The sequence below is a fragment of the Symphalangus syndactylus genome, chromosome 14 (genome assembly GCF_028878055.3).
Source record: "Symphalangus syndactylus isolate Jambi chromosome 14, NHGRI_mSymSyn1-v2.1_pri, whole genome shotgun sequence".
Classification (NCBI taxonomy): domain Eukaryota; kingdom Metazoa; phylum Chordata; class Mammalia; order Primates; family Hylobatidae; genus Symphalangus; species Symphalangus syndactylus.
In genome coordinates, this window is record NC_072436.2 from 18275015 (window position 1) to 18287334 (window position 12320).

General features: G+C 45.4%; 1 pseudogene; it reads right to left on the reverse strand.

Moving 5' to 3' along the window:
* Window positions 1-3866: 3866 nt before the first annotated feature.
* LOC129462917 (large ribosomal subunit protein eL32-like) lies at window positions 3867-7502 on the reverse strand (annotated as a pseudogene).
* Between the last annotated feature and the right edge of the window lie 4818 nt (window positions 7503-12320).

Below are 12320 nucleotides of genomic sequence, written 5' to 3' on the forward strand. Positions count from 1 at the left end.
TCTCGGTTTGCTCTTCTGAGCTCTGCTCCTAAAATGAGATCTCATTAGGGAAAGAAAACGATTCTGCCCCAACTTCCTGTCCTTTGTAGCTCAGGAGGGCTAGCAGGATGCTGGGCACCCACGCTGGGGAAGGTAGGTGTGGACCACTGTTGTGCCAAGGCTGTGCGTCACCTCCTGGTTGTGCTCCACAGTGGCCCCTGCGGAAACCATTTCATGACACTTCCGGCCTGATGCAGCCCAGTTGGGGGAATTGCATGGGTAGATAATTTTCTTGCACCTCCTAGTTTATTGCTATAGGTGCTCCCAACTATTATCATCACTTTTAAATTAAAAATCGATTTTCACTAAGCACAATAACAGATAAATGAAGCTTAGTAAGTCAAATGGCATGAAAACCATTTTTGAAGGAAGTCAGCCATGCTCTGTCCTCTACTTCCCCAACTCTGAATCTGCTCCCCGGGGGCACCTCTTTAAATTCTGATTTAGATGTTTCTTTTGATATTTACCTCCTACTTCCCAATACCATGCTCATCCTGGCGTTTCTCCTTGTTTTGGTTTTAAACATTATCCATTGAATTCTTACCTTAAAATCTGAAAGTTTCCTTAGGTTTACATTTGGCTTCATGGAACACAAGCCTTGCTAAAGTGGCTTAACCACATAAGGGTAGGTGTCTGTCGTGTAACTTGAAGTACAGCAGAGGTTCAGTCTGGGTTTGGAGAAATGACTCTGTGGTACCCTTGGGGACCCCTGACTCCTCCCATCTTTCCACTCCATAATCCTTAGCATGTGTGCCTGCCTAAATTCACACTTCCCTTCATACTAAATAAAATGACCCAGGTCAGGGGCTGTGGCTCATGCCTGTAATCCCAGCATTTTGGGAGGCTAAGACAGGTGAATCGCTTGAGCTCACAAGTTCAAGACTAGCCTGGGCAACATGGTGAACCCCCATCTCTACAAAAAATACAAAAATTAGCTGGGCCTGGTGGTGTGTGCCTGTAGTCCCAGCTACCTGGGAGGTTGAGGTGGAAGGATGTCTCAAGCCCAGAAGGCAGAGGTTGCAGTGAGTCAAGATGGCACCACTGCAATCCAGCCTGATCAATAGAGCCAGACTTTGTCTCAAATGAAAAAGTGAAATGACCCAGATTTTATACAAACCTGCAGCTATATCTACTATGCTCAGTATAGTAGATAGTAGGCAGAATAAGGGTCTCTTAAAAATGTCTGTGTCCTGGCCAGATGTGGTGGTTCATCCCTGTAATCCCAGCACTTTGGGAGGCCAAAGTGGGAGTATTGCTTGAGACTGGGAGTTTAAGGCTGCAGTGAGCTACAATTGCGCTACTATGCTCCAGCCTGGATGACAAAGCGAGATCCCATCTCTATTAAAAATAAAAATAAAAATAGAAATAAAAACAAAAAAGATGTCTGTGTTCTAATTCCCAAAACATGTGATTGTCTTATGTTACGTGGCAAAGGGGATTCAAGGTTGCAAATGGAATTAAGGTTGCTCACCAGCTGACCTTGAGATGGGGAGGTGACCCCGGATTTTCCCAATAGATAGATATGATCACAAGTGTCCCTGTAAATGGAAAAAGATGGCAGAAGAATGTGAGTCAGAGTCATACGAGGTGTGAAAGACTCAACTGGCCATTGCAAGCTTTGAAGACAGAGGAAGGAGCCATGAGTCAAGGAAAATAGGTGGCCTCTAGAAGCTGGAAGAGATTAAAAAAACAAATTCTCCCCTGGAGCCTCCAGAAAAGCACTTGGCCTGCGAAGGACACGTTGATTTTAGCCCAGTGAGACCCACTTCAGACTTCTGACCTCTAGAACTGTAAGGTAATACATTTGCTTTGTTTTAAACCACTCTTCATGGTTATTTATTACAACAGCAATAGCAAACTAATATACCAACCTAAAAACTATATTTCCCAGCCCATTGCAGCTAGAGGGTGACACAATTCTGGCCAAGGAGACAAAAGCAGTAGGCTGCTGACAATTTTTCTAAGGAAGTTTTGTTTTTCTGAGGTAGAGGCTGTTCTTTCCTCATTTGCTGCATTCTTCTTCCTGCCTGGAATGCAGATGAAAAGCTAGAGATGGGATAGCCACCATAGCACCATGAGGCAAGCATGAGGATGGAGTCTGTACACCAGCTCTGGCAAGACAAGACAGACAGTCAGCACTGGGCATATTGGGATATCACGGAACTGTTGCATTGTGACTGCTCCCACTGGACTTTTGTATTCGAGCACAATAAATGTCTCTTTGCTTACAGATCTGTTTTGTGCCACCCTGGGCAATCCCTGAATGAAATACTCTGCTACCAGCCTCTCCCAAATCTTCCTTTTTCTTGATTTACTTCCTCATTCTGATGGAGCATATCCTTCCATAGCTTTCTGTGGAGGAAAATTTTTTGAGAACTTGCATATTCTAAAATGTTTTTGTCACACTTGATTGATAGTTTGTTTGCTATAGACATCTAGGTGGAAAATCAATTTATCTAAGAAATTTGATATTATTTCTCCATTACCTTCTCATCTTGTGTATTGCTATTGAATTGTTCCATACTCTTCAGATTCCTTCTCTTTTGTATATGAAATTTCTCTCTCTCTCTCTCTCTCTCTTTCCCTCTCTCTCCTTTCCTCACCTCCTACTTCCCTCCTTTGAAGGTTATTTTATGTCTAATGAGCTGAAATTTCATGACACAGGGTCTTGGTACAGGTCTGTTTTCAGTAATTGAACTGGGCCCCTGATCATCTATTTCAATATGGAAACTCATGTTCACTTTCTTATTTATTTCACAATTTCCTTTCCTCAATTTTTTTCTGTTCTTCTTTTGGAATTCTTATTTGTTGGATCTTGGAACCCCTGCTTTGATCTTCTTTTTCATCATTCTGTCTTACTGTTTCTCTTAGTAGGGAGCAGGAGAAACTTGGTAATTTTTAAAAGCTCTAGTTGCCATAAAATTCCTTGTGTCCTTCTGTTCTTCTTTCTTGAAGGCAATACTTTCTTCTACCTATCCAGGGATAATAATGAAAGGAGGTCACCGTTTTTCTTTTTTTTTCTTTTGCTCCCTATTTTCTCCAGGTTTCTTTCTCCTTCCTTGCTCCCACCACCCCCACTTCCCCATACTATTTTCTTATTTTAGTCTCTGTCATTCCTACTGGGAATTTTCTCTGACTGACTGATGATGCTTGCCTCATTGAATGCTCTGGATGTAGGGGTGGAGGTGGATGGGACCAGACAGCTGGTAAATCTCACGGTAGGTCACTTAGAGAGAGACTCTGCTTTTCACTGGAGACTCTTAAATATCACTATGTTTAGGGCTTTCTCTTGGGATGATCTATCTTACCACAGAGGAATCCAGATGGTTCTCATGGGTGGATTGTAAGTTAGTCTCTAACATTTGGAGAGCAAACTAGGTGAAGGGACATGTAGACATTTCTTTAGTACCCCTGTCTTCTGGTCCTTGTGCTTCGCCTGCCCTGTGCAGTCCCCAGATCTGGACTCTCCCTGGTTCAGTTTTGTCTCCTGTTGTGGCGGACGAGGAGTTGCCTGGTGCATAGGGCAGGGGTGCGCTGGGGATCCGGGAGCTCCAGTAGCTTGGTACAGACTCTCAAGGAAGCCTGCTGTTCCCTGCCCCATTGCACACACTGCTTTGGGAGACAACAGGTGACTCCATCCAGTTCCTTGCATCCTGGTGTGTCAAGGTGTGGGTCGGCTACCTTGCATGGCCTCTTCCTCTGTAGTCAGTTGTGCTTCAACTTTTTTTAATCAGCTAAATCAGTTGCTGACTTTCTTTTTCTTCTTTTTTTTTCAGGCAGTTTTTATGGTTTTGTTTAAACACAAATAAGACATGCACATGAGCTGTCTATTCCTGTTCTTCACTGTGCAGCCTGGCATTGCGGTTGGTGGCTCTGAGAGCAGCTGGGCTGCTCTTTCCATGATGGCTTTGCCATTTTTGGAGGAAACATTGTGAGGCATCTCAGCACAGTAAGATTTGTTGCACATCAGCAGCACTTCTAACTCCTTGACATTGTGGACCAGGAACTTCCGGAAGCCACTGGGCAGCATGTGCTTTGTTTTTTTGTCACTCCTGTAACTAATGTTGAGCAGCCCTTGAACTTTCTATGAACCCTGTTGTCAGTACCTCTGGGTTTCTGCCATTTACACTTAATTTTGACATATGGATCTGACTGGTGCCAGATGAACTTCTTGGTTCTGTTTTTCATGACCCTGGGCTTCACGAGGGGTCTGAGGGTGGCCACGATGCCGAGTAAGAGATGGCTGCCACCTCCGTAGGCAGCGCCAAGGAAGAGAGAAGAGAGAGCTGCTGATTTTCAAAACCCTCTCATGTCCTCCTCTCTCTCTTCTCCTTGTCTTTCTGACTTTTTTTTTATCTTTTAATTTCATTTACTATCATTTCAGGGGCTTAGGGAAGGAGTAGAAAGGATCATGTTGTATTAAGCCATTCAAGCATTGCTATAAAGAAATATCTGAGACTATAATTTATAAAGAAAAGAGGTTTAATTGGCTCATGGTTCTGTAGGCTGTACAGGAAGCGTGGTGCTGGCATTTACTCGGCTTCTGGGGAGGCCTCAGGAAGCTTACAATCATGGCAGAAGGTGAAGGGGAGCAGTCACGTCACATGGCCAGAGCAGAAGCAAGAGAACATGGGTCGGAGGGATACTGCACACACTTAAACGACCAGATCTCATGAGAACTCACTCACTATCATGAGGACAGTACCAAGGGTGAGAGTGCTAGACCATTCATGAGAAATCCACCCCCATGATCCAATCACCTCTCACCAGGCCCCACCCCCGACGCTGGGGAATTACAATTTAATGTGAGATTGGAGTGGGGGCACACATGCATAATTCATCTACCACGTTGAACTGGAAGCCTTCCTGATCTTTAATTGCCTATTATTCCAGTAACACTCCAGTAACCCAGGCCCAACAAATCCCTGTATTTCACTGGTAGAAACTGAAGCTTTGTAATATTTAAAGTAGCTACTGACACGTAACAAATATTTGGTTGATTACTCTGGGCCCACAAATATTAATTACTGTATATTATGTGTCATGCAGGAGATATAAAAATAAGTAAGGCAAAGTTGCTGCTCTTAGGTAAAGAACAAGGAGTGTGAGTGAATTATCGAGTGCATTATCTTGTGTATTCCTCAAATAAAATTTGCAAAGAGGTTAGATAAAGTTGAAAGCCATGAGAAAACTCTTCTGGGTTTCCCTCCTAAAAGTGACAGTGGCCTGGAATTTAAACCCAGGTCTGGGTGACTCCACAGCCAATATGAACCATGCTGTTTTTATTGCACTGACACTTTCCAGACCTGACAGCTCATGGCTCAGCTCAGAGTCTTCACATTTAGCCTTTGATGTCTCTGCCTTTCTTAGCTTATTTTTGTCCTCATGCTGCCCCTCAGGCTGCCGTGGCTCTATAAATCATATCTGATTTGATTTGGCTGTGACCCCACCCAAATCTCATCTTGAATTGTAGTTCCCATAATCCCCACGTATCATAGGAGGGACCTGGTAGGAAGTAATTGAATCATGGAGGCTGTTTCCACCATGATGTTCTCATAATAGTGAGTAAGTTCTCATGAGATCTGATGGTTTTATAAGGGGCTTCCCCTTCACTCACACTCATTCTTCTCTCTCCTGCCTCCATGTGAAGAAGGATGTGTTTGCTTCCCCTTCCGTCATGATTGCAAGTTTCCTGAGGCCTCCCCAGCCCTGCAGAACTGTGAATCAATCAAACCTATTTCCTTTATAAATTACCCAGTCTCGGGTATGTCCTTATAGCAGCATGAGAATGGACTAATACAATGTCCCTATCCGTGGTGGTTTGGATAGTGTCCTTTACCAAAATCCATGTCCACCTGGAACCTCAGAATGTGACCTTATAGAATCTTTTCAGATGTAGTTAAGGATTGAGATGAGATCATATGGAATTAGAGTGAGCTTCAGTGATTGTGTCCTTATAAGAGACAGAAAAGGACACACAAAGACAGGCAGGAAAAGGCAATATGAAGACAGAAGCAGAGATTGGAATGATGTTGTCACAAGCCAGGGAATGCCAGTGTATTAGTCTGTTCTTACACTGCTAATAATGACATACCTGAGACTGGGTAATTTATAAAGGAAAGAAGTTGAATCAACTCACAGTTCCACATGTCTAGGGAGTCCTCACAGTTATGGCAGAAGGTGAATGAGGAGCAAAGTCACGTGTTACATGGCAGCAGCAGGAGAGCAAGTGCAGCAGAACTCCCCTTTATAAAACCATCAGATCTCGTGAGACATGTTCACTATCACAAGAACAGCACAGAAAAAACCTGTTCCTGTGATTCAGTTACCTCCCACTTGGTCCCTCCCACAACACGTGGGAATTATGGGAGCTATAATTCAAGATGAGATTTGAGTGGGGACAAAGCCAAACCATATCAGCCAGGAACCACCAGGAGCTGGAAGAGGCAAGGAAAATTCTCTCCTAGAGGCTTTGGAGGGAGTATGGCCCCACTGACACCTTGGTTTTAAACTTCTAGCCTCCAGAACTCTGAGATAATAAGATCCTGTTGCTTTAAGCCACCAGAGGGTGGTAATTTGTTATGAGAGCCCTGGAAAATGAAAGCACTTTCCAATGCTGGAAGAAGAGGGGAGGCTAGTACCAGCTGCATGCCTTCTTTTTCTCACGAGAGCCCTGGAAAATGAAAGCACTTTCCAACGCTGGAAGAAGAGGGGAGGCTAGTACCAGCTGCATGCCTTCTTTTTCTCACAAAAGCCTAAGGTTTCCTGGAAGCACCTGAGCTGACTTCCTGTAGCATCCAACTGGTCAGAAAGATGTAATATGGCCTGGGAAGTCTGGAAAAACAAAAGTAGAATTTAGTTTTTCCAAATGTGGCAGTTCTGAGTTTCAATGACACTCTATCTGCTCCAGTTGTAAAGATGACCAGGACACACCAAGAAGTCAGCTTATTGTTCCCAAAGGCAGGAGACAAGGGAATGTCTTCCTCATCTCTGCCTTTCCCTTCTTTTCCCACAACCTCTTTTCTTCTTATTTTCCCCTCCCTCTCCAGCTGCCTCCAACTGTATGTGACTCAAAGGATGCCATGAATAGTGAAAAGGCAATATACAATGAACTCACCCAGTAGATAGTCTGTGCTCAATAAATTATGCAAGGAGGATGCTCAGAAAGCTAAGATTAGATATAAAAAAAGAAAGTTGAGAAAGCCTTTCTGAATGCTAAGGGAAATGCATGCAGCCTTAGATATGTTTAAGAATGGAAAAAAACAGCCGTGTGTCTCACCTTAGCAAGTGCTGCTGTCCTGGAGGCTGGGTCAGGATTCGGATCAATACTTCTCACACTTGAATGAAAAATCACTCATAGAGCTTACCAAATGCAGATTTCTGGATTCCAACTCCCCATCCCCGTTCACCAGGTGGTTCCAGGGCTCAGCCTGGGACTCTGCATGTTTAACAAGCCCCCTCATGGAGTCTAAAGCAGGTGGTCCATCCACTGCCCATTTGCAGTCGGATTCCTGAGATTCTGCAAGAGCTGCCTGAATTGATTTCCAGATACTTTTGGAAGGAAATAGTATATGGCTTTCTGGCTTTTGGGAAGCAACTTTTGCATAGCAGGCCAGCAGTCTCCCAAGAAGTTTCCATCAAGAGAACTCCCTTGTGTTTTCAGACTGCCTTGGGGCCAGGGAGCATACAAGGAAGGGCAGAGCATTGCTTGGTTGTGGCAGAACAGACAGGAAGAATCATGGCACTGCATCATCTGTTCTTATAGGTCCCATAAGCCCCCGAGGGCGTGCACACAGACTCATAGACACCTGCTGGAACACAGGGACAGGAGGCTCCTGCAAGGGCACCTGGACCTGCTTTCTGAGCACATGGCTCTAAGGAAGTGGGAGAATGATGCAGGTTAGAAACAGGGCTGGGGCATTGTCACCTTTTAACACTCCAGCAGGGAAGGTTTTTCTGCCGTCTCTGTCAAGACCTGAAAAATGTTATACTGTTGAGTGAATTCTTTCATCTTTCCCGCCACACTTCAGATACATCTTCCCCACTCACTGTGACCACTGCTGAAACTTTCTTTTACATAAATAAGACACTATAGAGATAGCACATAGAAAGCGCTGGATATGCAATGGTCACTCTCCATTGTCCCACGCTACCCGGACACCCCTCTCGGAGACCTGGCTCTCACAGGTCCTCCTCCCAGGCTGCTCTGCGCTGCTCCTCTCACCCACCCTCTCCCCACTGCCATTCCCAGCTCAGCGGGGTCTGGCCCTGTTTTATTGCCAGCCCATTTCCCGGCTACACAAAGGGGGCCTTTGTAACAGCTCCTTCCAGATGTTGAGTATTTGGAAAACATTCCGATCAGAAGGTGCTTGTCCTCTAGATGCCCTCGGAAAAGGAAAGAATCTGGGACAGGGATTTGGGAGTGGCGGTCCCAGGTCTCAGAGTGGGGCTTCCCTGAGGGAACCGGGGGAAATCTCGGGTGCTTTAAAACATCGTTACTACCATCCTCATCAGTTTCATCCCAGTCAATTCACTCACAACTTAACCGATGTTCGGGCAGAGACTCCACACCTCATCCCCTCCTCTGCGGATGCCTATGTCCCTTCCGGGTGACTGATGTGGTTGCATTCCTGCCTGATTTGATCCTCCTGTACAAGCCAAGAATTGTGATTCACACTCAAGCAAGACCGTAGCTATGAGACGATGGGTGACTTTTAAATAGCAAATGAGGACTGGAACCTGGTGTTCTGATGCCAAATCCAATACTCTTCCTCTTTGTGGAATTTCTTTGAGAAAAAACTACCAAGCCACTCTTTTGGGGTTCACCTGCAAGGTGGTGGCCAGATAGCCTACCATGACACCTCCTTTCTCTAGGGAACTCCAAGTCTCCGTTTCCCAGTGATTCTTGGAAAGTCAGGCAGGTCATCCATAAACAGAGAAATGGAGGCCCAGGGAGGTTGAACAGCTTGCCCTGGGCCACACAGTAAGTGAGTTAGAGCCCAGGGCAGGATTGGAATCCAACTCTAGAGGGTCAGATCTCATGGGCCATTTCCCAAAGCTTAAGTCATGGGAGATGGGAGAGGCTTAGTGCTGATGTTCAGCCATTCTCAGCCAAGCCCAGCCCAGCCCAAGCCCAGGCAGCATCCTCCTCCCTGGCTCTCAGGGCATCCTCCTGGTTATGGGTTAGCCCCTCTGTTTCCTGTGTCTACCCTTTGTTTCAGGCTGGCCCCAGTACTCCATATACCTCATTGGCAGGTGTCCCCCTTAACTTCTCTAGGACTTGGTTTCTCCCTTTACAGAGAGAAACTCATTCCCTTTTACAGAGGTTTGTTGAAATCCATAAAAAAATGACAGCTAGATAGGAGGAATATATTCTAGTCTTCTATAGCACTGTAGAATGTCTATAGTTAACAATAATATACAGTTTCAAATAGCTGGAAGGATAGTGAATGTTCCTGACACAAAGAAATGATCAATGTTTGAGATGATGGATACACTAATTACCCTGATCTGATCACTATACATTATATGTGTGGAAACATCACCATGGACCCCTGGAATATGTGCAATTATTATTTGCCAATTAAAACGTTTTGTTTTGGGCTGGGCGTGGTGGCTCATGCCTATAATCCCAGCACTTTGGGAGGTCAAGGTGGGTAGATCACTTGAGTCCAGGAGTTTGAGACCAGCCTGGGCAACATAGCAAAACTCCACCTCTACTAAAAATACAAAAGATTAGCCAGGCATGGTAGCACACACCTGGAGTCCCAGCTACTCAGGAGGCTGAAGTGGGAGGATCACTGGAGGCCAAGAGGTGGAGGTTGCAAGTGAGCCAAGATTGCTCCACTGCCCTCCAACCTGGGTAACAGAGCAAGACCCAGTCCAAAAAAAAATAAATTGTTTTAATATTAAAAAAATACAGACCAGGAAGACCTCAAATGAGAAGGACTTTGGAGGCAACAGGTATGAGAAACGTATGATAGGAGAGAGCTGCTTCAATAGGGTCAGGTTTGAATATTGGCTACTCCACCTACTGTCTCTACAGCCACTGAAAAGTTGCTTTTCTCTTCTACAGAGTGGGGCTAGTCATAATGATGATATCTGGCTGGCAGCCGTTGGGAGGATCTCCTTTAGTCCTCAACATAGGGAAGATATACCATCTCTATTTGCCCAGGTTTGAGAGGTTTCTTGGGATATGAGACTTTCAGTACTAAATCTAACAAAGTCCCAAGCAAATGGGGATGAATTGGTCACTTTGCCTTGAAACAACCCATGTTTTTGATGGGTCAACTAAGAATGAGAATTTACAGTGGGGCTATGATAGCTTGGATTATTGTTTAGTTTTATACACACACACCCTTTCCTGCTATCTGCACACTGTGATGTTGGCCTTGGCTATGTGATGTGCTTTGGCTGATGGAATGTTAGCAACCACACCAGGAGTACTAGCTGCCAGGTACTTGTGCACTTTGGCTTGGTTTGGGGTCCTGTGGTCACCTGAAGAAGCGTGTGTCCCAGGCTACAACTGGCCCTTGAGTCTTGGCTTGAGTAAAAACATGAGTCGACTAGGGCCTGAATGTGCTAGACTGTGTTAATCACCTCCCTGCGCTGCCCCCCACCAACCAAGGAATCACACCACCCTCAATTCAAGGCCCTTTGCAGTGTGAAGTTGCCACTTGTGTCATCAGGAGCGGGAGTCTATTTCTCTCCCATCCCACACCTGGGGGCTGCCTTGTGACTTGCTTTGGCCAATAGAATGTGGCAGAAGCGAAGGGCGTGGGTTCTGGAGCCTAGTCCTTGGGAGAACTTGCATGTTGGACTCCCACCCTTTTGGAACCCTGGGCCCATCATATTGTGAGGAAGTCTGTCTAGCTTGCTTGAGAAGAAGCCACATGGAAGAGAATGGAAGAGCCCCAGTGGGTAACCAGCACCAAATTGCTGCACAGATGAGGTTGTCTTGGACCCTACCCACATTAGTGAACCCAGGCAAGATCAGCAGATCAGCCCAGGCAACCCAAAGAATCATGAGAAAGAAATCATAATTGTTGTTTTAAGGTACTAAGTTTTAGGGTAGTTATACAGCAGTAGATAACTGATACCAACCCATAGCTTTGGATCCAAGCTCAGTCAACAGGCATACTCAAGCTAAGCTGCACATTGAGTCCATTGTAGATCACAGAACCACAGTCAGCCTTGCAGGACTGCAAATGCAGGATGAAATATCCCTTGTTTTAAGCCACTGAGTGTTCCAGTCATTTGTTTGCAACAGTCTTGTGTCAACAGCTGATTGACATGAGGGATTCAACCCTAGGAACGCCTGACTCCAAAGCCTATTCTTAGCCTCATCACAATGCTGTGCTGTTGTCCCTTAGGCCATGAAACATCTAAGACATATTGATCTCAGTTCCCAACTATTAACACATTCCCAGGCTGTCCAGAAGTGCCCAGAAACCCTTTGTCAAACATGGGTACCATCATTTTAGAGCCTTCCAGATTGTTAGAAAAAGAAGGGAGTGGGGATTATGTGCCAAAAGAGATGGCTAAGGAGCTATTTTGTAAACTCTATAACATTTGGCTACTTGGGAGGCTAAGGCAGGAGAATTGCTTGAACCTGGGAGGCGGAGGTTGCAGTGCGCCAAGATCGTGCCACTGCACTCCAGCCTGGGTGACAAAGTGAGACTCCATCTCAAAAAAAAAAAGAAAAAAAAAAAAGAAGAAGAAGAAGGGCAACCTAAAGGACTGCATAAAGAAAGTCAGAGTGGCTGGGTGCAGTGGCTCGCGCCTATAATCCCAGCACTTTGGGAGGCCGAGGCAGGTGGATCATGAGGTCAGGAGATGGAGACCATCCTGGCTAACATGGTGAAACCCCGTCTCTACTAAAAATACAAAAAAAAATTGGCCGGGCATGGTGGCGGGCATCTGTAGTCCCAGCTACTCGAGAAGCTGAGGCAGGGGAATGGCATGAACCCGGGAGGCGGAACTTGCAGTCAGCTGAGATCGCGCCACTGCACTCCAGCCTGGGTTACTGAGCAAGACTCCGTCTCAAAAAAAAAAAAAAAAAAAAGAAAAGAAAAAGAAAAAGAAAGTCAGAGTGAGGCATGGATCATCTTCTAGATCTTCAGTTGGGTGGTAGAGTCCAGGTTTTCATTTTACCATTTTATATAAGGGTAGCATCCTCATGGGTGGGGTATACTATGATGCTTAGGTGTGTGGACGCTGAGTCTGAATCCTAGTTTGCCACTCATTAGAGTCTTACACATGCAACTTAACCTCTCAGTGCC